The following is a 24,420-nucleotide window of genomic DNA, read 5'->3' on the forward strand; positions in this document are numbered from 1 at the left end:
AAAATTTGTTGTTGTGACTGAAACTTCTTCACTAAGTAGGGCACATGGAGCTCACTTAGATCATACAAAACATCCCCCTGAGTTTTATGCCTTCTCCACGAGCTCCCAAGAGCTCTTTATACTACTCTCAATCTCTCACTCTATGTTTTACTGCTTTGGTTTCATCCTAACAAACTTAGATTTCCATCCTCACCCAAAAAATAATCTTTTCATCCCACAATTCTTTTTTTTTACCTCTCGCTGTCCACCATGTTCCACAGGAAAGAATTATACCCCTACCTATACTTCTTAACTGTCTACCACTTCTTTCATTTGTAATCTTGCTTTTGCCCCTACCACTATTTTTTTAAAGATTTATTTGTTTATGCATACAAGAGCTGGGATGTAGGCCAGAGGTGTGGGGGATGAGAAGATTCACAAGAGACAGAGTGGGGAGCAGAACAGGCCGATCCACTGAAATATACTGCTGAGGGGCGCAGCGGGTGAGGCAGGAGAGGTCTGCTGCACCATGTGGGTCAGGTCCCTGGCTGGGAATTGAACTCATGCCACATCACCTGGCTGCCAATAATTTGATAGCACTGAGGCTTTGACCCCCACACCACCAGGGAGGGACCTAGAATTAATTCTTAATACCCTTTCTTTCCTTTCCTATCCTCTATAGTTTTCACCTACCACTATATCTCCCTAATTGCTATAATACACTATTGTCCAAATTTTTACATCAGGCCACCCTCAGCCTCCAGATCTCTGGTTGTACACTGTCAAAGATTTGGGTACTTTTTATTCAATATCGTCATCTTGCATCAAATTAATTACATCACTCCAACTCATGTCCTTCGTCTGCAATTTTTTAAGATTCTAATCCAATCTGTGTACCAGGACCTGATTATTGCTGCTACAGCTATTTAAAATAAGCTACTCAGAAGTGTTCAGAGGCTCCAATTATCTAAGAATTATAAGACCTGTAACTTTGCATTCAAGGCTTCTTGCAGCCTGACCTACATCTACTTTTACCTCTTTATCTTCAAGAACTCATCCTCATGAACATGTTTTGATTATTCTAGAGAACATTTACCATACTTTACAGCTCTGGGCATACTATGTCAATGACTGAAATGTATTACATTCAGATGTAGTAACTTTTTAAGATAATTTATAATTACATGGATTGTCCCTGCATAGATTGCTCATGGGATCCACACAAAACATCTATTGCATTTTACTTTTGATAACATTAACTTTTTCTCAATGAACTGTCAGTTTGTTCAACCAAAAATTCCTGTCATTCTTCACTCATTTTGAGACTCCTGTAGCTATTTAAGGTTTGCTAATATAAGAAACTATGTGTTTGCATATGATTTTTGTGCTGCCATTTTATAAATTGACAACTATATACAAAGTGAGAATCTTGGAGTTCACTAAACTTGGCCTGAGAATCCTATTTTATTTGCTGATATATAGAAGAAACTGCAAAGTCCTTTAGTGTTAAAAGTCAGCAGAGCCAAAATTATTTACAGCTGTTAAATAACAGCACACCAATATCTCAGAAGGCATAAGAAGGGGTTTATTTGTAACCTGCCTATAGAAGCCAGCTAGTCAGAAGAAATATTTAAAAGTCTTAAGCCAATATTTCTATTATAAATAATTATTACCCACTTTGGGGGCCTCCTTGGTGGCACAAGGGGTTAAGTCTCAGCACTGTGGAGCTCTCTGCAGCCACTGCAGCATGAGTTCAATCCCTGCCCAGGTAGCTGACCCACGTGGCATAGCAGGCTTCTCCTGTCTCCCCGCTGTTCCCCTCAGCAGTGTATTTCAGTCATTCCACCAGTTCTGCTCCCCACTCTTTCTCTGGTGAATCCTCACAACCCCCACCCCTGCACCTCTGGCCTACACCCCAGCTCTTATATGTAAATAAATAAAGCAAATGTTTGAAAAATAATTACTACCCAATTAGTATATTGATGTGATTGTATGTTACAATGTTTTTTTTTAAAGAATGATTATATTTTAATTCTTTCTACTCCAACTGAAATATGGTAATAAAGATAAGTCATGGAATATTAAGACTTTTTATTTACAAAATGCAATTTGGAATGACAAATCCTTCATTCTCAGATAATGACTCTAAGATGAAGTGTGTATGGGCTTAGGAAATAGATATACTCATCTGAAAGCAGCAGTAGTTGTTTGCAAGAAAATACAAAGAGTAGGTAGCTTGCATGCCAGTAAGACATTTATGTGGCAGATGAAAGTATTGTTCTGTATTTTGCTCAGTGCACCAATTAAATAAGGAAAGGGGAAATCTTGACAATTTAAAAAAATATATACTATGAATATCAACATCATCACTCAACATGTTTTAAAAATGTTAGGGACCTAATGAATTTGATTAAAGCAGTTTAATTAAGGTAGAGTCTGCTATGTTGCAACCCCCTTACAGACAAAATAGCTTGGTGAACAGGTAGTAAGTCCCCAGTGAACTGTGAATATCAAAGTCGGGGAAAATTCTTCATTTTAATGAGCTGCATTTTCTGAGCCCAGACCTCTCCCCTGACAGGGTGGCTGCAGGAGGCAAAAAGGAAAGTAGTTGTTTTCCTTTGAGACATTCCATTGCTAAATGCTGTGAATGCCAGAAATTAAAATAGTGGCACCGAGATTCTTTTTGTCTGCTCTGTCTTGCACTTGCCCTTGGGCTGGAGACTATTGTTAAAAGAAAAGCCAATAATTAAGAGCATTATGCTCATATTCAAAAAACTATTATTCCTCTATTTATTCATTCTGTAATAAAAGTTATGTGCTCATTAAAAATTATTATATACAAACAGCTAAATAAAATATAGTGCCCTTCTATTAATTGATGGTTGTGTTTATAACATGAATACTCTTTACAACCTGAGATGGAAAATTGCACTTACTTCATTGTTTAGAAAATTCACATGATATGCAGAATTGTTATTTTCTGAATAGATGCTATTAAATACAACCAGAAGATGAAACAGTCAATATTTATTTTACGGGACTTTCATTTTCTTTAAATTAATTAGAATGCAGTAACCAGAAATTAAGAGTAGCCATTCTGTCAGTTCTTTAAGAAATATTGTTCATAGTATTAAAGGATATGAAACCAGATATTCAATTATATGATAACTATCGATGGTCTTTGAAGAGACATCATTTAGATGCAAATACTAATACAAAACACTGAGAAATTGTTGGTGGGCAAAGCAAGGAAATCTTAAGTAATTATATTTGATTTCAATAAACTTGTCATGAAACTTGGAAGGAAAACTAAACACAATTTCAAAGAAGTACATTTCAAAAGAAATCAGGATAATTACTTTAGTTAGTTAAAAGCTTAGCTAGTACTTTTGGATTTGCTCCAAGGTACAAGTGACTGCCCAGAGCTAGGACGGTGCTTCATCACAACCATGATCACACACACACATACACGCACACACACACGCACAAATACACTTGTGCACACACATGTGTGCACACACACACCAAAATGATTTATAGCTTCTAAAATTAAAAAGGACTGAAATTGATTTCCCTTTCTTCAGAATTCTTGATTTGAACTGGTTTACTATCCAGAGGATTGTTGTGCTTAGAAATTTAGGTGTTCTTAATTGTATTATACCTCAGCATCAAATTTTCCTAGCATTCTATCAGATATGTCCCTGAACTAACTAACTACTGTGTTGAGCTAATGTGTGCTACTATAGGTTGGGATAATGTTACTTGAAGAATGTCCGTTCAGATTTTCCTCCTGTAATTTTATATTCCAATAATAGACCCTTCTGTTCCGAAATCAAATGGCTGGGCAACTAATTATACAATCATAGACTAGAATGTAATCGAGGCTACTAAAGTTTCACAGCCACGGCTGCAATGTTTCATGATGTCAGAAGAGTGCTACAACTTTGAGAAGTCATTATATACCCTGACAGTTTCAGGGACAACATGACAAATAGGCAGAGACAGTGACAATGACTCCCAGTCACTCAGCCATCAACAGCATTTGATTGGATATTAACAGGACAATCATGAAGGCAAAAGTGTGCCAGTCTTTCCACAAAAGGTCCAGCATATCCCTATTTGGAAAAACTCATTTATTATAAAGGTATTTGAATTTATTCAGCCATATAGGGTTTGGTTGCACATGACCAGGGTTAATTTGCTCATTAAGTCTAGACGAGCAGTCTCGTGTCAGTGCTATCAGACTAATTGTGGCCTCTCAGATAATGTTTAGTCTAGAAGTGTTGTTCTGATAGACTGATCTTCAATATGAACTGTTAGTTCAAAGGTAATAGCAATGCAGAAATACCCATAGTTTTTCACCAATACCCTGATTTATCAGCAAAATGGTCATATCTGTTCCTGATTTGTGTGGTGAATTATGCGATACATCTAATAAAATGAGGCATTTTATTGTTCATTAGTACGTTAAGGAAAGAAAGTCCAGCATTAGCAGTTCTCAAGAAGCATCCAGGATAAAATGAATTGCTAAGATAAATAGCATTAAGCTACTGAACTGTAGTAACTCAAGACTTTTTTTCAGGGAAGGAGGGAGTGAATGGTGCTGGTAGGGATTATATTCTAAATACATAACACTGTATCTTTTCTTTTTTCTTTGCAATTTCATATGATTTATTTTACAAAATTACAGTTTTTAAACAGTAATATTACTATCATATATTTTGCACACTGCTTCACACAAATTAGGTGCTCAACACACACATATATATATGAATAAATGAAAAATAGCTTTGATTGTTGACTATATTTCTGTTATATTCCTAATTTTAGAAAACAGTTAAACCTGGCATTAATGATTTTCTTCATTAATTTATGCAGTAACACCTTCCCAAATATTTACTAAATTTATTTTTTAACCTGGAGTCCAATCCAAACTATTTGCAACCCCTATTTTACTGTGATTTTTAAAGAAAGTTGTATGCCTGGTAATGAATTTTTATTATATTATTTAAATCTGTTTTTATGCCCCTTTTCAAACATAATTCCTTTAGGTTATTTGCCAATTTCTGTGTTTGCCTCCTTTATTTTTCCCTATTTGCTTTTCTGCATGCCATTTTCTTATAGCAAATATTTATCAGGTCCCCACCAGTAAGAAGAAGAAGAAAAAAAAAACCACACACACACACACACATGCACACACAGCCCTGACCAGACAGTGGTTCCTTAGGGAATCAAAACAAGGTATTATCTGATGATTTTGCAAGCTATCACCCTGTTATTTTTCTGTGGCTTGATTACATCTTGACACAGATTATAGCTGCACAAATAATACACAACTGATTCAGACCAACAGACAATATTCATATTAATTTTAGAAGCAGATAGTCAAGTATAAAAAGCACTTTCCTCTTGTACATTATTTTCTGCATCCAAACTGTCCACAAATCAAAATCATACTTGAAAAAAATACATGTATTTTCTCTGGAAAAACAATAATGAACAAGAACACAAACACAGCACCAAAAAAAAAAAAAAAAAAAACGACAAATGAATAAACAAACACATAGAAGACCTTTAAGACCTAGCATGGAAAATATTTCTGATATCTGAGGAAATTTTGCAGTAGCATATTGTATATGTGGTTACAATATAACAATGTCTGTCATTATCACAATGTAATATCTATTTGATGGATAAGAATAATCAGATTCTCTGAGTTTGAATCCCAAACCTACCAATTATTTATTGCATGATACTATCAAGTTGATACTAATTATTTTTCTCAATATCTTCATCTCAATATTATCCTCTGTAAAGTGAGGATAATAAAACTACCTACTTTATCAGGGCATTGTGTGGATTAAATAAAGTAGGGCATATAAAATGCTCAGCATGTTGCCTGGATATTGTTAGCATTTAATTAATATCAGCTATATTGCATTTATTAACTATAAGCAATTGAGTTCTTACATATGTTTAATATATATTTTATGAAAAAATAGTTGATATAGCTTCCAAAATCATATCATGTGTTTTAGACCTTGTGTATAGGAAAGAAAACAGCATATAGTTATTCATTATTTTGAAATAAATGTTGACTTATCTCCTTGATAATAAATATGCCAGGTCAGTAAAATCAAGAATATTTACCAAACTTTGTTCTCATTTCTCCCTCTACACACAAGTGTGCATGCAAGCACACACACACACACACACACACAGAGACACACCCCAGACACACACTCTCTCTATCTACTATCATGTATTTATAATGTACTTGTTAATAATCACATGAGAGAGAGAGTAGAGTTGTGAGAATCTTCAAGGTGTCAAGGACCTAAAAGTAAACAGAGCCAAAGCACTATGATCTAGTCTTGTATTTTTGTTGATTTTTTTCTTAAGAAGCTTGTCCTAGTTACTTAATTTCTCTGTTTTGTCATTTAATTATGAAATTATGAGAAATAGCATATTTATTATAAAGCTTACACAAGTACTGTGTGTATTAAAATAATTTTTCTTGTTACTTGAATTCTGTAGACTAAACTTCAAAGATAGAATAAAATGAACAAAAGTAGAAATCTAATGTTCAGATGCACAAAATACTTCTAAGTGAATATCATTCCCATCCCTTCACTTACATTGAAGAACTGGGGAGAGAAGAACCCAGTATAGATTCCATGGGCTGCGGACTTTACCTGAAATAGGAAATAATGAAGAAAGTCAACTCAGTGGACCAAGCTTTGTGGAAATATAGTGGGGGGAGGTGTGGAAGGAGGAACTATCAGAACAGCAGCAGAATAGAAATGTGGAATTTTGACATAATAGACTTCATAGTTTTTCTTTTCTATAGCTCTTATTTGTCACCAGAAATTTTGGAGGAATTTATTGAAAAGAAAATGAAAAGTAAAGTCAATATGTTAGAAAGAAAGAAAAACAGAGAAGAACTGGAAATGGAAACAACATTGATCTGTCTATTTTTTTTAAGGTTGTGTAACAACAGCCTTACTTTTTTGGGAGAAATCTTTGTCCATGTGTGAAATTGATGGATGAAGAGGAAAACTGAATGACTGGTCCTGTAGCTAGGCATACTGTTTTGATATGCTATTACTCTAAGAATATATCCAGATGTTTAAACTTAATACGTGTGTGTGTATGTGTGTGTTCCTCCTTCAGAAAGTATGACAATAGCTTTGTAAAAAGATAATCTGCGGAAAAACCCTGGTCATTAATTCAGTTAGAATGACCTATGAGTAAATGTTGTGTTTAATTCAAAAGCCATAAAAAAAAGCTTCAAAGTAATAGAAAGATTATGAACTATAGAAATGATCCCTGAAAGTTAGTCTTAATAGAAAGATAGAGTTGACTTGAGAGGCAACACCAAGATAAAAGAACTAAAAAGTATAAAGAGAACTTGTCATTCCATTTAGCACATTGAGAGTAAGGATCTTTATTTCTTTTTTTATCCTAGCAGTAAATGTGGAAGAGTGAGTGATCTCACTTGTAATTTTTTTTTCTATTTAAATACTTTCAGTTAAAACAGAAAGTGAGTTTAGTATTTGAAATGATGGAACATAAAATTTAAATAAAACTGGCAAAGTCAGAATATGGTTAGCTTCTTAGAATCAAAGAATGAATTTGGCTGCCATTGGAATCCCCCTCGCTCTATATGTGATTCCATCAACTATTTAAATGAAATGAGTATGTGGTGAGGAACCTCATTTTAGTTATGGAGAACAAGGACACAGCAGTACCTCTTGAAAAAAGGGAATAATATGTAACTTTTGTGAGGAAAAGGGCAAACAGGTTGCAAACAGGTTATACACATACAACAGACATGAGGGAGACACAGCTGAGGTAGATTCAAGGGTGTAACATAAAAAGGGGTAAAGAAATAAGAAAGAAGTTGCATCTGCCTCAATGCAGGCAGGAAAGTCTCCTAAGGATGAAGAAGAGGGAGGTGCTGAGGGCACTTCAGAGAGAGAAGGAGGGTAAAGACCATCATGTCAAGTTATGATAGAGGACAAAAGAAGAAGGAAACCATCATGAAGCTTGGGGTGCACGGGGTTTCAGTAAGAAAACAGCAGGGGAAGGAAAACCCTTGCAGGAGAAAAAAAATCAGAAAACACTTCAGAAGATGCAGTTTTATCTGGCATCTCTAGAAGATGAAAGAGAAGTGGAGGTAGAGTGTTGAGAAATTAATGGAAGAAATGATTAAAGAGAATGAAAATAACAGGCCCAGTGTGGCTAGAACCAAAGACTGGGAGGAAAAGAATACAAGAAAGGGGAAGTCACACAACTTGAGGTTAAGGGGAGAGTTAGAACACAGGGCATCAAAGAAGGGGAAGAAGAGGCGCTTTAAAAATCCTCAGAAAGATAAATAAATACCACAAGGCAGAATTTAAGGTGGTGACATAATGCCAGTGTCATGAAAAGGAGAGTATGTCGGCTCAAGCAAGAACTCCAATGAAAGGATTAAGAAGCAAATGATTAAATGACCTACGCCAGACTCTAAGAAGTACCCCACATGAGCGATTTTTCTGAAGAAAAAGATGTGACTGCTGAGCATTCTAAAAAGACTTTGAGAGCTGCTTGAGGGTTGTTGTTTAAAAGAAATATGTGGAGTTGAATGTTGTTCTGCAAGCACAATGGAAAAGAAAGGTTTGGTAATGATATTTTTAAAGAATTAGAAGATGCTCATGGGTGGAGGCTACTGAACACAGATCATAAGATTTTTGTTCAGCGATCTTTCTTCAAAGGCTGGTAGGGTGCCAGGCAGACAGATAGCCCTAACTGGCTGGGTCACTTAAGAGAAATCACAGAACTTGCAACAGGAGGGAGCTGGCAAGGATGGTTTTCCTATATGGAGCAAGAATCCTTGTACATTAGGATGAGGCAGAAAAACAGTGTGTCAGCTGAGACACACATTATTCCACCCTCACTAAAGGCAACAAGCATATGAGAAAATGTTAAAATGATTTACAAATAGCTAACTGCCTTTCACTTCAGACCCTTTAAAGTTTGCTGTCACGTCAGTTCATATGTGTGAGCATCGGAGGAAACAGTACAATACTGAGTTAGATACTCTATAGCAAAGCCTTTCTGCGTGTCCAGGGACTCTCCTTCCTACGGGTGGTATAAACGAAAATGTTCAGGCTTTTGCTAAGACAAAGCCTGGAATGACTGCCCAGCTGTGTCTGAACTTGAACAAATTCTTCCATCTTTCTGAATTTCTTATTCTGTAAAGTGAGTGTGAAAACACATATCATTGCCAGGTTTTGGTGAAGAATTAGAGATCATATATGCAGTATAAATTTTCTGTTGTGCAAGTCATGGTCTATAAATACTAGCTATATAAAGCACCATGATCAAAAATGTCTTATGTGTGTTTAAAAATATGTGAGTTCTAGCATGTCCCAGGTCTGTCCTTTGTATGAGCTTGAGTTTTGGAGAAGAGGCCAGAGAAAGGGGTGACAAACGAGAGCAGTTAATTATCATTGCTATTAAATTGAGATTGGAAATTGCATTGAATAGATTTCTTTTTGGAGCCTTGTTATTTTCCAGGAAACAATAATCATTATATTTGGGTGAAAATATGAAGTGTCATCATTGGGAGTTAAATCACTATAGCTTTCTAAAACTGTGAATTCAATGCCAGAAAGTGTTCAAAAATGGACCGAATAATTTCCTGGGTATAAAAGAAATTATTGACAAATAAAAATACCAAACTTATACCTGAACTTCCATACTTACTAAATAGTTTCAGTGATGGGACCAAATATTCCACTTACAAGTTAGAATCCAGAGAACCTTGCACATTGTTCTAATGAAATTCAGTCCCATTGATTCTGAGGTCTTCAACTCACATTTAATTTCTGCATGTACAATTTAAGTGATTGAAATTGTGTGTGCTTACGTTCTTTTATTTTGGCGTCCTTGAAGTAATTGACCCTGAGTGTTGTTCTGCTAGAACAGGGTCTGCTTTTGCTTACTATTTTTTCTCAAACACATAATGGCACACATTTATTCCCTAATCCAAAGTAGTCAATTCATAAATATTGACTTAATGAATTAGTAGTAGAGAAAAGCATGCCTTGCTTTCAATGAATGAATAGATCAAGACATCATCTCATTTAGTATTGGTTACAGTGAAGGAGCTACATGGGATCTGGACCATCCAGTGCTGATACATTCCTTGAGAAGCTAACAATTTAGTACAAATAAAATCCAGAAACAAAGCCGATCTTAACGTCATAACGTTCAGATGCTATAGACATAAGAAATGCAGGGGAAATTGTTAAAATGCAGAATTCTCCAACTTATCTAGTAGTTCTGAGGTAAAGCCTAGGATGCTATATTTATAACAGAAGAGTTTTCAGGAATTAGAATTGATTTCTTACCATGTTACAAACATACACTTAGAATAATCCTCATAGTTACCAATCATCAATATATAAAGAGGACAGCAAATTTCTTTTATTCCCTGATCCATCCAAACAAGTAATACCTAAGCACATGCTACTTTACTTTTTACAATTTAATTAATTGGATTTTTTACTATAAAATTTGCATCATTTTCTCTTCCTTTTTCTGATTGGAATTATTTTTTCATTGTCTTGTGATGATTTACTTGTGTAGAAGCTATCCTCAAAAGTATTATTCATTATAAGTTAAAGGGGTATGCAATATCTATGTATGAAAATTGGTTTAGTAACTCAGAGTCTATCATCTTAAAGGATTTTGCTGTAGCTATGATAATATTTAAGAGCTCATTAATTTATCTTTCCATCTGTGTTCCTCTTCATGGAATAAATCAACACACAACATGCATGATTCCATTCAACCATACACTCTTCTCCCCACAATATAGGGTAAGCAACTTGCCCAAATTTAGTTCTGTCATGGGGGGGAGCAGTGTCTGAGGAGTATCTCCTCTGTGTCAAAATGATTAAAAAGAATCCAATAAGTAGACACAAGAAAGAATGAAGGGCCTATAGAAACCCAACAGCAAATAGATGACTAAAACCAAAGTTAAAAACTCAGTCACTTGACGGGATCAAGAAGACGTGTTAAATATACACAATGGAATATTACTCAGCAATCAAACAATAATAAACTCATGCAATTTACAGCAGCATGGATGGAGCTGGAAGGGATCATGCTCAGCGAAATAAGCCAGAAAAAAAAAAAAAGAAAAATACCGAATAGTCTCACTTATAGCAGGAATTTAGAAAACCTAAATAAGGGACCAAGAAAAAGACATTATAATAAAGTAAAAATCAAAATCAATGAGCAACTATAAGCCAGAGACACACTACGGGGGTTAGGGAGGGGTGGAGGGATTAGGGTCAAAATGAGGGGGGTGGGAATTGTATGGGGAAGTATAGCCAAGATGAAAATGCATCTCTGTAGCCCCAGGACCTTATTGCCCTCATACTAGATGAGCATGGAAATTTTATTACTAAAAGATGAAAATTCTAGGTTATCAAAGGAATTGACACTATAATTGATGTGTTCTGTTTAAGAAAACAAGTGCATACATTTTGACACTCAGAGCATTTTTAACATAATTAAAAATCAAAATATTTTACCATTAAAATTCACCAATTAAGTGCAGCCCCTTTTTCCTAAGCTTAAACATAATTATTAAAAGTGCAATTCCATAAAAAGAAATATTAGGTTTTTTATAAATTTTAGGAGAAAGCTATTTTATGAAGAGAAAGAAGGAGAGGTTTTGTGCAAGAGTATTCCCTTTATCTTCATAGATTTAAAGACAGAATTATAAAAATTCTTGATAGACAGAAATCATATGACTTTATTGAGCTCTCTAAAGCAGCATCTCCACTGCATAATAACTAGAGACTATGTAGAAAAAGCATTGTCTGTTACATTTAAGTATGAAATATGATCTTCAATTTTAATTCAGTTCCAATCACAAAATGTAATCTCTAAGTTAATTATTTTGTATTTCATGGGCTACTAAGCAAAATACCAAATTCTAAGTTCTAAAATATTTTCACTATTTTGCTTTCTTGATACCAATCATGATCACTTTCTCATCTTCATTTTTGAAATGAGAATGAGGTCTTAAAATCATGTTTGTAATATGCTGTATGACTAGGAGTACAAATAAGATGAAAATGTAAGTATTGAATTTCAATTTAATTTGAAAGAAATAGTTGTCATTGTAAATGTGGTCAGTCTTAGGACAAAAGTGTTTAATGTAATTTTTGTCATTTTCACTATAAACTTCATTATATTCTTTATATACTTTATTACATCCTCTTCTTATTGATGAAATAAACTTTTTCATTGTCCTGCCACTGCTGATATATATATATATATATATATATATATATATATATATATATATATGTAGGTACACATTTTAGAGTTTCCAATAATAATGAAAGTTCAAGAGGACTTACAGTAGAATGTTAAAGTTGAAGTAGACTTTGGGGTGAAGTCTCCCTACCTCCCCTTACAATATTATAATAACATGCAACATAGTGATGGATGAAAGTAATTTTACTGAACTTGCAATGAGTGTTCAGCATTGTTTAGAATACTTTTACATATGTCGCCTAATCTAATCACCTGGCAGTGCTACACAGTGAATTTATTTATTTATTTATTTTGAATTTTATTTTATTTTTATTTTTTATTTAAATATTTTATTTTATATAATTCTTACATCTTTTTTCATCTTTGCACAATGTATGTGTTTTCATTTTGATTATATTCCCTATGCAATTGCACCTCCTCCCTTATTTTGACTCTAGTCCTTCCTTTCCCTGCCGCTCCCCACCGCCACCCCATAGTGTGTCTCTGGTTTATAGGTGCTTGTGGATTTTGATTTTTACTTTGTATTGATGAGTCTTTTTCCTGGTCTCTTATTTAGGTTTTCTAAATTCCTGCTATGAGTGAGACCATCCGGTATTTTATTTTTTCTTTCTGACATTTCGCTGAGCATGAGCCCTTCCAGCTCCATCCATGTTGCTGCAAAATGCATGTGTTTATCTTTTTTGATTGCTGAGTAATATTCCATTGTGTATATGTACCGCATCTTCTTGATCCAGTCATCTATTTTTGGGCATTTGGGTTGTTTCCAAAGCTTAGCTATTGTAAATAGAGCTGCTATAAACATAGGGGTGCAGGTGCCCTTTGGAATTACTGTTTCTGTGTCATTTGGGTAAATACCTAGGAGTGGAATTGCTGGATCATATGGAAGCTCTATGTTTAGTAGGTCCAGAAATCTCCACACAGCTCTCCATAGTGGTTGGACCAGTTTGCACTCCCACCAATAGTGCAGGAGAGTTCCCTTTTTCTCTACAACCTCGCCAACATTTGTTGTTGCTAGTTTTTTTTTTTTTTTTTTTTTTTTAATATGTGCCATTCTCACTGGTGTAAGATGGTATCTCATGGTAGTTTGGATTTGCATTTCCCTGATTGCAAGTGATGTTGAACATTTTTTCATATGCCTGTTGGCCATTTGCATTTCTTCTTCATAGAAATTTCTTTCTAGTTCTTCTGCCCATTTTTTGACTGGATTATTTTCTTTGTTGTTGTTGAGTCTCATCAGCTCTTTGTAGATTTTTGTGATCAGTCCTTTATCATTAGTGTTGTGTGCAAAAATGTTCTCCCAGTTGGTGGGGTTTCTCTTTGTTTTTGTTATTGTCTCTTTTGCTGTGCAGAAGCTCTTTAATTTGATGTAGTCCCAGCTGTTTATCTTTGCCTTCACTATCACTGCTTTGGGTGATGTGTCTGTAAAGATGTCTTTGAGGTGCATGTCATGTAGTGTTTGGCCTATATTTTCTTCTATGTATTTTATGGTTTCAGGTCTTATGTCTAGTTCTTTAATCCATTTTGAGTTGTCTTTTGTGCATGATGTGAGGTAGTGATCAAGCTTCATTCTTTTGCATGTTTGCTCCAGCGCATATTCTTTGCTCCTTTGTCAAATTATTAGTTGACCATAAATCTGTGGTTTGATTTCTGGATTTTCTATTCGATTCCATTGGTCTTACACAGTGAATTTTTAAAGTTTGTTATCTGTAGGAATATTCGCTGAGACTTAAAGAAATGATGACCCAGATCTTATCATCGGATTGGGATTTCTGAATCGTTTTGACTCTTAACAACCATGCTTACACTCGTTCATAGTGGATCGAAAAGTGTGCATGCTCTTTTAGGTTAATATGTAGTAGACCTAATCCTGTCCATGGATCCAATTGCTGGAACGATATTTTATAAAAAAGTCACTACAGCACGCTAGTGGATACTCCAGCTTCTAATTTTCTATTTATCATTTTTTGGGCTGTTACAGCAGTCCTACTTGACTAATATGATCATCTCTCAAATCCCTCTTCTTACCATATTTATTAGAATGTTTTGTTTGTTCTTTTTTTAGTCAATACCTAATGCTGTGTGCCAACCACACATTTAAGCACTTTTTATACTGCTCATTTTATTATCTTCTAAATCTTAGGAACTGTATTTACTAGGCTCTGTTGTAAACACAGGTCGTCCTGTTCCCAAATATCCTCTTGTACTGCTTTGGCTTGAGAACCTTTCATCCCTAAAATACCTCCCTTATTCTGCAGTCTTTTTTGACTCTACAATTATTCCTCTTAAAATGCTTATTTGCTTGAGTCTCCTCCACTAAGACAAAGTTGTAACAAAACTAAATTATCAGTTTTTAAAATATTTTTTTCATCATCTCTCTGCCTTTGACTTTATCAAGCTTCTTTTATTGTCACCTATAAAAATTATTTTAGGTAAGACCTCTGCTCATTCTCTTCCTCTTCCGTGAACTCTGTTTTTTCAACCAGATGTTTCCCTTCCAACAACAGCTTAAGTTCATTTTATCATGCACGCACTCTTGCATTAAGCCAATTTTCACATATGATTTACATCAAAACAAGGGTAGAAGCTCTTTAGGTTATAAACTACATTTATGCATATGTGTTCCTCATTCTCTAATGCTTTAATCATTCATTGGTTTGCTCTTGCTACATAGCACACCACCACAGACTGGATGGCTTTAACAACAGAAATTTATATTTCATGGCTGTGGAGGTTGGAAACCCAAGATCAAGGTGTCAGGCTAGTTTGGTTTTCCTGAGGTCTCTCTCTTTGATTTGCAGACAGTGACTTCCTGCCATATCCTCATAGCCTTTCTTCTGCCCACAGACTCTCTCTTATCTCATAAGGGTGCTAGTTCTGTTGGCTTAGAGCCCAGTCCTAAATTCATTTAAGACAAAGAGCTCCTAAAGTCCTGATCTCCAAGTATAGTCACATTAGGAGAGAGAGTTTCAGCATATGAGAACAGAGGATATAACTCAGTCTAAAACAATCTCAAATGCGTTTAGGAATGTTTGTAAAATTTATTACTGATCATCATGGGTTATGCTGGTATAACAGCCAGCTCTGGAAATATCTCAGATTTGTAGTATTTTCTAGCTTCCCTGTTCTAAGTATACTCCATGCTGGAATTCAGGCTAGCAACATATCAACTAGTTTGAAATTTTTTTTTTAAAGATTTATTTATTTATTTATACAAGCACTGGGTACAGTCAGAAGCGCGGGAGGGTGAGAGAATTCACCAGAGCCAGAGCAGGGAGCAGAGCAGGCAGAAGGACCGAAGTACACTGCTGAGGGGAGCAGCGGGCGGCAGGAGAGGTCTGCGCGCCATGTGGGACCCTCCTCTGGTGGCCGGGGAGCAGCTGGGGATCGAACCAGTGCTGCAGAGGCTGCGGGCAGCTTCGCAACCCAGCGCTCAACCACTGCACCACCGGGGAGGCCAAAGTTTGAAATTTTAAATTAACCTCAGTGACCCAGTAGGAATGGGCTCCCCTGATTTATATCAGGGTCTAACAAGATTGCTGATTGAAAAATAAAAGAAAAAATGAAAAACATATGATGTATTGTGTTTAGTTTTATTTTTTCCTCTGTGTTCATCCCCCCAAAAATGGAGCCTCAAATTCAAAAATTGAACAGTGTTAGGGGAAAATTTTTCATTAAGTTTATAGGGCACAATTCATGCTCGCTTCAGTAGCTGTTTTTCAGATGATGTTTATCTTTGCTTGGGTGCCCACTAAGTTGATAATAGGATAAAGAAACACTTCACAAGGTGACATTTTAACGGACAACACATTAAATTAAGTCATTAAAAATTGAATCCCCAGTAGGCAGCTTAATCATTATAATTAAACCAAGTAGTTTAAGTAAAGCCTAACCCAATCAGTAATGCTGCTTTCAAATGCTTTATGTGTTTTGATAAGTTGTTCATTAGAATAAATTCCCATTTAGCACCAGCAAAGAGAATAAATGCATACCTCAAAGGAGCCCATTCTATTATTTCCTAACACTCTCCTCACTGGTTTACAATATATACTCAGACATTACTAAAATAAGGATGTGCTGTGCTACACGGTGTTTTGTGTAGTCATTGATCCAGAAATACACTCTAACAGTTCGGTGTGGCTTGAATGCCTTGACCAGTGTAAGGGTGGGGTAAGGTTATCAATTACTGCAGGCATCACTGAGAGCGTGCATATGGGACATAATGCTTTGTTTAGCCATCACTGACCCAGAAAGTCCCACTTAATCGTTTGATGTCTCCCAAATGGTTTCATCAATATAGTCCAGAGTGTAAAGGTTATCAATTACTGCAGGCATTACTGAGGATACTTTTGTTTTCTGTGATACTTATAAAAACATTGTATATATTGTCAGCTGCTTTCATCCTGCAGTACTGCTGGCTCCAAGACAGGAAGACTAGACTCCAGCTGCTGCCCCTGGGCAGGTGCATGCCACAGCTCCTAGAAGGCTTTTAAGTGCCAGCATGGCGCTCTCTGCTGAATACTGACCCCTGCAGTAGAACCTCTTCCATTTCAAAGAAGAGTTCATTGAACTGTTCAAATGTTAGTATAAAAGTTAAAATTACCTATTCATTTCAGCCCTTCCTTGATAGTGATTTTTTATGCAACAAGCACTCCATAAGTAAACCTGGCATAATATTAAGCCATTGATTATTATTATTAGCCAGAGTATATATTTATATATATATGTATTCAACATATATATATGGCATAATTAAAGTAGGTAATTGTGAAACTAGTATTTACATATTAAAAAGGAGCTTGGAATGGCATCACATTAACTATCATAGATACCGTGTAACTGCCAACATACTCTTCTTTCTAAAAATTTCACAATATGATGAAAATAATTAGAAAATATGTCAGCTAGAGTTAGACTAGATGGAAGTCAATCAATATTCCATGATTTGGGGGATCTTCCAGCTGTAGCTTTTTACTGGTATCTATTATTCTCTTAGAGAATCACTACTTCACATATAATCTCCCATGAAAAGAGGACACTCCCTCCCATCACTACTTGAAGATATCAGTAGTTGCATAAACTATTTTGCATAGTTAAATTGATCTTATTCTTTGTAAGTGATGAAAGATGAGAGGGAAAGGCAGGTTTTCATTGGATTGGGGATGCAGTAATTAAAGAAAGAACACTGAAAGGGGAATATCTAAGTGGGGTTCCAACTTCAGATAACATAAGGCACTATCTGGAAAGACTGGCTATGTCATTTTCTAGTATTAAAACTCACTATAATGTAACTCTAATCATTGTTTTATACACAAATATACACATATAGAAACATTATATTCAACTTCTTTTTAATACAAGAAGGAAAGTGAAATGCATTGCAGACAATGAAGTTATCTATATCATATTTGTAGGTTCTCTTGATATATATCTATATCTATATCTATCTATCTATCTATCTATCTATCTATCTATCTATCTATCTATCTATCTATCTATCTATCTATCTGTCTGTCTATCTATGGACTAAAAGTAATAATATGTCCTTTATAGTAGCACTTCAGCTAACTATTCAAACTAATGTCACCAAGCATGGCCATTATTTCTGGAGCTGATGATTGAAAGGAAGCGCATTTTGTGCTATAGCAGATTTTTATAGAAAAAACTCAGTTGCTGAACTATTACTTTAATTCATGGTTTTCCCCAATTTCTTCTCCCTCTACTTGTGTTCCTCCTCCAAATACTGTTCACTCCTCCAGCCTGTTTTTATTCTGCTTGCTGGTATAGATTGCTGCTGATTCTCTTGCACTGCACTTCTAATATAATGTGTAATTATTTATTTCCTCGAGCCATTCATTTTTTTCAACTAGACACCATTTTATGACTTAAGGCTTTGGTCCTTGACTATGAAAACAGCTCATCACTCCTTGAAGCTTAGGGTATAACTGAATTTAATTTAGAGGATGCAGTATGTTTTATGTCAAATAATAAATTTCATGTTCAATCTCCCTATTATTATCTTCTTTAGGATGAACAAAGTTAAGGGGAGTACAGTAAATTGTATTAATTTATGAATAATTCGATTGTATGTCATCGCTCTATAAACATCAGCACTAATGGATGTGCTGCTCTCAGATACTGGGGACAGTCCTGACTTCAAACTCTTGCAATGTAATGAATGTTGGTCATTATTATTACTGTCATTGTCATTATTATTATTTTTTGATGAGTCAAGACATGTTCATTTACTTGAGGTAGCAGACCTTGGTGACAGAAATATCTTGATTCACAGTTTTTATTTTTTGCTGTCTTATAATGAAGTGAAAATCTACTTCTTTAGTTGTTGAATTTGTAAATGTAGCTAGGTCACCACCTAATTCTACCAGGATTCATTGAGTTTTAAAAATCCAATCATATATTTATTAAGGAAATAAATAAGATAAATAAACCAAATCATTCCGGTTTTTACATGTCTGACTTCATCCAGATTCAATCCATAATTGCAAATTTCCATCAAATCCTATGTTGAAACAGCAAATATCAGTATCAACACAGCCACCCATTGATTTTCATGGTCGTCTGGAGTGTAAAGTATTAGCAGTGTTTCATATGAGTCTGGTTCTATTTCCAGGCAATATTACATATTTTCTCTGTAAGGAAAGAATTACACTGAGTTGCGATGTTTACTCAAAATCTTGTTATTGGAAAATGCCCTCTTTTTTTCTTTATAAGACTCAGGTTATATTTAAAAAATACCAACACTTGCCTAGTAATACTTCATAAAAATAAAATAATAATATTTAGTTATTAAAATATAATTAAATAATTGGGATATATGTTGAGGCTATATTTTAGTATAATTTTTGAATTCTTAAAGTTACACTATCTCAGTTTATCATGCCATTATTTATTTATTCACTTGGAGCATCTTATATTGGAAGATCCCATAGCTCAGCATTTAAATAAATAATCAACAGCACATAAATAATCAACATTCACATATTTGCTTTGTTTTCTTTTCCACTATAGCTAAACAAATCCATTATGACAATGCCTTCCATTATACCTCTATGGTCTAACGGTCCATATTAAAAATCAGCTTTTACTATTTTCCTTTATCTCTAGACACAGATCCTATTCTTTTTCTTTCTTCACAAGTTTTTCTTATAAAATCAGCACTTTTGTCACATACAGCTCCATTATATTGTAAGAAATATCTATAGCAAGAATAAGGTAAATTGGTCGCATTAAGAAAACATTCCTTAGGGTGCTATGTGAGAATTCACATTGTCGGTGAAGTTGCAATGAATCCTCATCTTGTTCTGCACCCACAGAGCTCCCACTGACATCTGAGTGCATTGAACTTTCATACATGCTCTGCACTGTGCTTCATTTTTCTTTTAGATATAGGTCAACCCATTCCATAACTCTTAAGGCAATTGAGTGTTTTGAAGTTATTTTATTTCTGCAGTATTTCTTGTGGAATCTTTGTATATTTAGACACTCACCGAGAAATGGAATTATCTCTTCTTTTTCCACCATGACTATATGAGGTTCAGCAAAGGGAAAAATATATTTGACTTTGGCCAGTAGAGGTGTGATGAAATCTGGGAGCTTTTCACCCGGCTTTCCTAGATAATGGATCCCTTAAATACAAGTTATGTTGCCTGTTTTAGGTTTTAAATATGACTTGTTGAACCTGTATTATCCAACACTGTGTCAAGTACCAAAGAATCTTAATAAATGTTAACTAATGTTGAATTACATCATAATTATGCAAGAAGCAGGAAAAGGACCAATTCAGAGGAAATATAGCCTCTTTCTTCCATTCTCTTCCTCAGATCATGAATTTAGTGAGGAGCTGTTGCATTTAAAGAGAAAAATGAGTAAGAGGTAGATACCTCTATAATGGGATATTTCTGTTTTACACTAACATATTTAAGAAACATAGATAATAGTGGATATTTGGTCATATGATGACTCTTAGATTACTCTAAAAAGAATCATTGGCTGCATATAGGAAATACATACATATTAGTAGTCTCAAAGAATAGAAGACATAAAAATGTAGTTCTTTGTTAAATAAAGATTTGAGCTGATAACTACAATAAACTTTAGGTAGGCACTTTAAAATGCTTTTCAGAAAAAAAAAAACAGTTTTGTTTTCAGAAAATCTATCAATATCTTCATAAATCAGACTGATCAAATCCTAGCTCTTGCATTTCCTAGTTATTTAACCTTAAATGGATTGCGTTTTACCTACCTCATCAGTGAAATAGGGATAATCAAAATACCTGCTTTGAGAATGCTTTGTTAGAGCTAAAATTTGAACCTAATATCTAGTTTGGCATATGTGGCCCAGGAAACACTAACTTAAATGTCAAAGTGGAGACCGAGAAATGCCATCCAAACAACTGCTCAGCTGATCGTTTGCACTGAAACATCATAGCAGACAGAGTTTTAGATTATTCTGTTTGGCAATTTGTTGTATCAAATACACAGCTAATGAAATACTAATTCAATAAAATCTGCCCTAGCTTTCTGCAGCACAACTGTAGTCAACACAAATACTTTTTCATTACTTGTCAACCATCAACCAAGTGTCCAAGTTGTTGGAAACACCACCCTTTGAGTTCATGTTTTCAATTTAAAAATTATCTTCAAATATTTCCATGAAATATTTGAGAGAATATCTGATCAGCCTGATTTTATTAGGCTGCCTTATTTCGTCAGTAAGGAGAAGGCAGATACATATTTGTATTCTTCCCACTCACATGAAATGTGCTGCCTCGAAACCTCATTGTTGGTCAGGTAAGCAGAGACGAGACTGACATTTTCTAATGCACTGGAGTGATGTGATGTTTAACTAGGGAAGTCCATCAGGCTGACACGGGATTGGAGGAGGCCTGGTTATTTGAACAGCTGATAGATGACCATGATAAAGCCAGTTCCAGTGATTGCGCCTCTGTATCTAATGCACTGGGGAGAGATGCTGTCCATCAAGGTATTCGGGAGCACATTTCAGTGTGACCCTGTGATTGGTTCTTTAACCCTTTTCAGATACAGCATTAGATGTGCATATTACACCACACCAAACATCCTTGTGAAAATAGCACTGAATTTTAATGTTTTATATAGTGATAAATATTTTAAAAGCTAAGATTCTTTCTTTCTGTGCCCGTTGTCCAGAGGATTTCTTTTTTCATGTTTTGTAATTTTTTTTTATAAATGTATGAAGTCTGTATATGATGGTTAAAATCTGCTTATATTTTACCTGATGATAAGGATATCTGTGTGGACTCTTTTCTAATGACTGAATATCATAGCTATCGAAGCTCTTACAAAACGAATAACTGATGGAGCAGGATAAAGGGAGAGAAGTAGACAGGGGGTCTTCTAGAGTTCCTGTTATATTTCAATTACTGTGAATGTGTCAAAAAGTAGAAAGGAGGAGAGAATTGTGCTTAACCTGACTTTCATTTTGTGTCATTGTGAGTTTTCCCTCTACTTTGACCATTCCTGTGTCTCTTGCTTGGAAAGGAAGAGAAAGGAGACTATAATTTAAGCGATAAATTCCCTACTGCTCTCCAGCATGGAAAGCAAAGGATCAAGAATAAAATGTGCAAGGCAGACATGTTTTAGTATGTTTGAATTGATAGACATGGCAGCTGAGTTATACTATCTCCCATTTTTAAATTCAGAAATAGGTCCTCAGTATATTCACAAAAACTGCACGATGAATTTACTGTGTATAAGACGCCAATGAATAGAGTCTGTAGCCTTTTCAGGAAACAAAAGGTATGATTAATTATTAATAAATATTAAGTATTAATGTAATGAATAGTAATTAGTTATTATTATATAATCAGAACACATGAGTCTGTTGATGGTGACCATAGCTTTATACATGTATGTGTAAGAGAGGATACAAGACCGGTTTTGAGTATTATTACTTTTAATGGAAATATTGTGATTATATAAAATACAAAATATATGTTAAACCAGCTCTGCCTACCTCCTTATTGAAGGATTCTTATCATAGACAATACTGACAACATATTCATTAGTTATACCTATATTCTTGTACAAGTTCTGTGAGTTCTATGTGGTGATAACTCTGTTTAAGCCTTGAAAGACTGATACACCAAAAGTTTATTAGCTATCAGAAACTTTGAGATTTAAATTTATTTTAAGTGCAGTGAATATAAGATGATGCCACCAGTTATTTGGACTCTATTGGGCTCTCACCTTTGTGATAATTTCTTGTCCCATCAGCCCCAAAATAAAACTGAATGAAAAGATTGCCTGGGAAAATGTGTGCGATTTCAGCCACTGCACTAGGATTATTTGCCAGAAGAGTGATACAGAAGAATTGGGAGGAACTTACTAGGCAGATTAAAACTCATGCTCAGCTCAGCGTGAAGATTTACTATGGGGATAACTATTGAGGATGGCAACTTGTTACTCCTTATAAACAAAAATTAAATGCTCCAGTGGTAAATGCAGGAGTTGACTAGCATAGCATTCAATATTTATAACAATGATTTTCCTTTCTTGTCACAGAATATTACTTTGTCATTTTTTTTTGCCATCTAAAAAACACATTGAGGGCCTCCCCGGTGGCGCAGCGGTTGAGCGCTGGGTTGTGAAGCTGCCCGCAGCCTCTGCAGCACTGGTTCGATCCCCAGCTGCTCCCTGGCCACCGGAGGAGGGTTCCACATGGTGCGCAGACCTCTCCTGCCGCCCACTGCTCCCCTCAGCAGTATATTTCGTCGGTCTGCATTTTCTGTTCCCCGCTCTGGCTCTGGTGAATTCTCTCACCCTCCCGCGCTTCTGACTGTACCCAGTGCTTGTATAAATAAATAAATAAATCTTTAAAAAAAATAAAAAACAGATTGAAGGACTAATCTGTCTTAGGAATTCTCCTCCACTTCGGGTTTTAGTGGAAAACATATTTCAAATAATGTTTAATTATCTGTTTTCTTTTCATTATTTTAAAACTGTGCTTTCCTTGAGTTTGTCAATTACATGAAACTTTTCAACAAACATTGCTTTGGTTTATTAAGTCATCAATTTTTTATATTCTTGTTCATTAATTCTGCTCATATCACTATTCCATTCTATATTCTTAGGTTTTAATCTATTGTTCTTTTCTGAACCTCCACTTTTAGGTACTAAGTTTATTTAATTTTCAGCTTTCCTTCTTTTCCAATATAACCATTTAACACTGAAAATTTCTTTTGATACTACATGCTGTGTTTTGATTTGTTATTGATCAGTTGTGACTTTCTGAATAAACCCCTCTAGGCCCATCGGTGTACTCTCGATTATTTGTTTGTCTATTTTGATGTCTTTTAATTATTGATTACCTACTTAAGTGAGTTGCCATCATTCAGTGTAGTCTGTATGAAAATTAAACTTTGAAATTCGTCAATGCTTTGTATCCTATAGCCCAGGAAGTGTTTCTCAACCAATCTTGTTGAAGGAGTATAGTTAGCCAGTACTTTGTAAATTGCAATAAATTGATAAATACATAAATTATTTACTGGACAAATAAAATTTAAGTGGCATATAAAATATAAACCCATATTTTGCTATTTACTTGACAAACCAGAAATTTATATCTAATATATATATATATATAATCAGAACAAAATAACAAATAGAAGTGAACTTTATTTTTAATGTATCATGAGTAGCCAATTACAACAATTTATCTTGTAATCGATTATGTATTCATGAATTTAATACACACATTTTCTTTAGATGGAAAGTAATTTTGGAAGGTAAAATGAAATCATCAGATTCATGCAGTTTGTTGATAACTCTTCACAGATGTACAGTATTGAAATTTCCTGCCATTGGTAATTGTAAAAATTGTGGTTTATATCATAGCAATTTATAGAAACTCTGTTTTTCTCACTTTCTAAGCTTTAACTTTCTCCTTTAATCATATGTGTATGACCATAGAAAACCATATAGTGATCTTTCCATGCAAATAATGCAGAGAGCATACAACATGCATGTCTGCTATTCAATTCTTATCTATAAATGTTGGGAATAGACTGGTTTGTCATATTACAAATAGACAGTTTTTTCTTT

The 24,420-nt window shown here is 34.8% G+C and overlaps 1 protein-coding gene across 1 annotated transcript in view; it reads left to right on the forward strand.

Annotated features, from left to right (window-relative positions):
- The window catches only part of TENM3 (teneurin transmembrane protein 3), a 2,290,771-nt gene that overhangs the window by 724,316 nt on the left and 1,542,035 nt on the right, over nucleotides 1-24,420 (forward strand). The gene's annotated exons all lie outside the window — the stretch shown is intronic.

The sequence above is a fragment of the Talpa occidentalis genome, unplaced genomic scaffold (genome assembly GCF_014898055.3).
Source record: "Talpa occidentalis isolate TD23 unplaced genomic scaffold, MPIMG_talOcc4v2.1 talOcc4.4, whole genome shotgun sequence".
In the NCBI taxonomy this organism is placed as follows: Eukaryota; Metazoa; Chordata; class Mammalia; order Eulipotyphla; family Talpidae; genus Talpa; species Talpa occidentalis.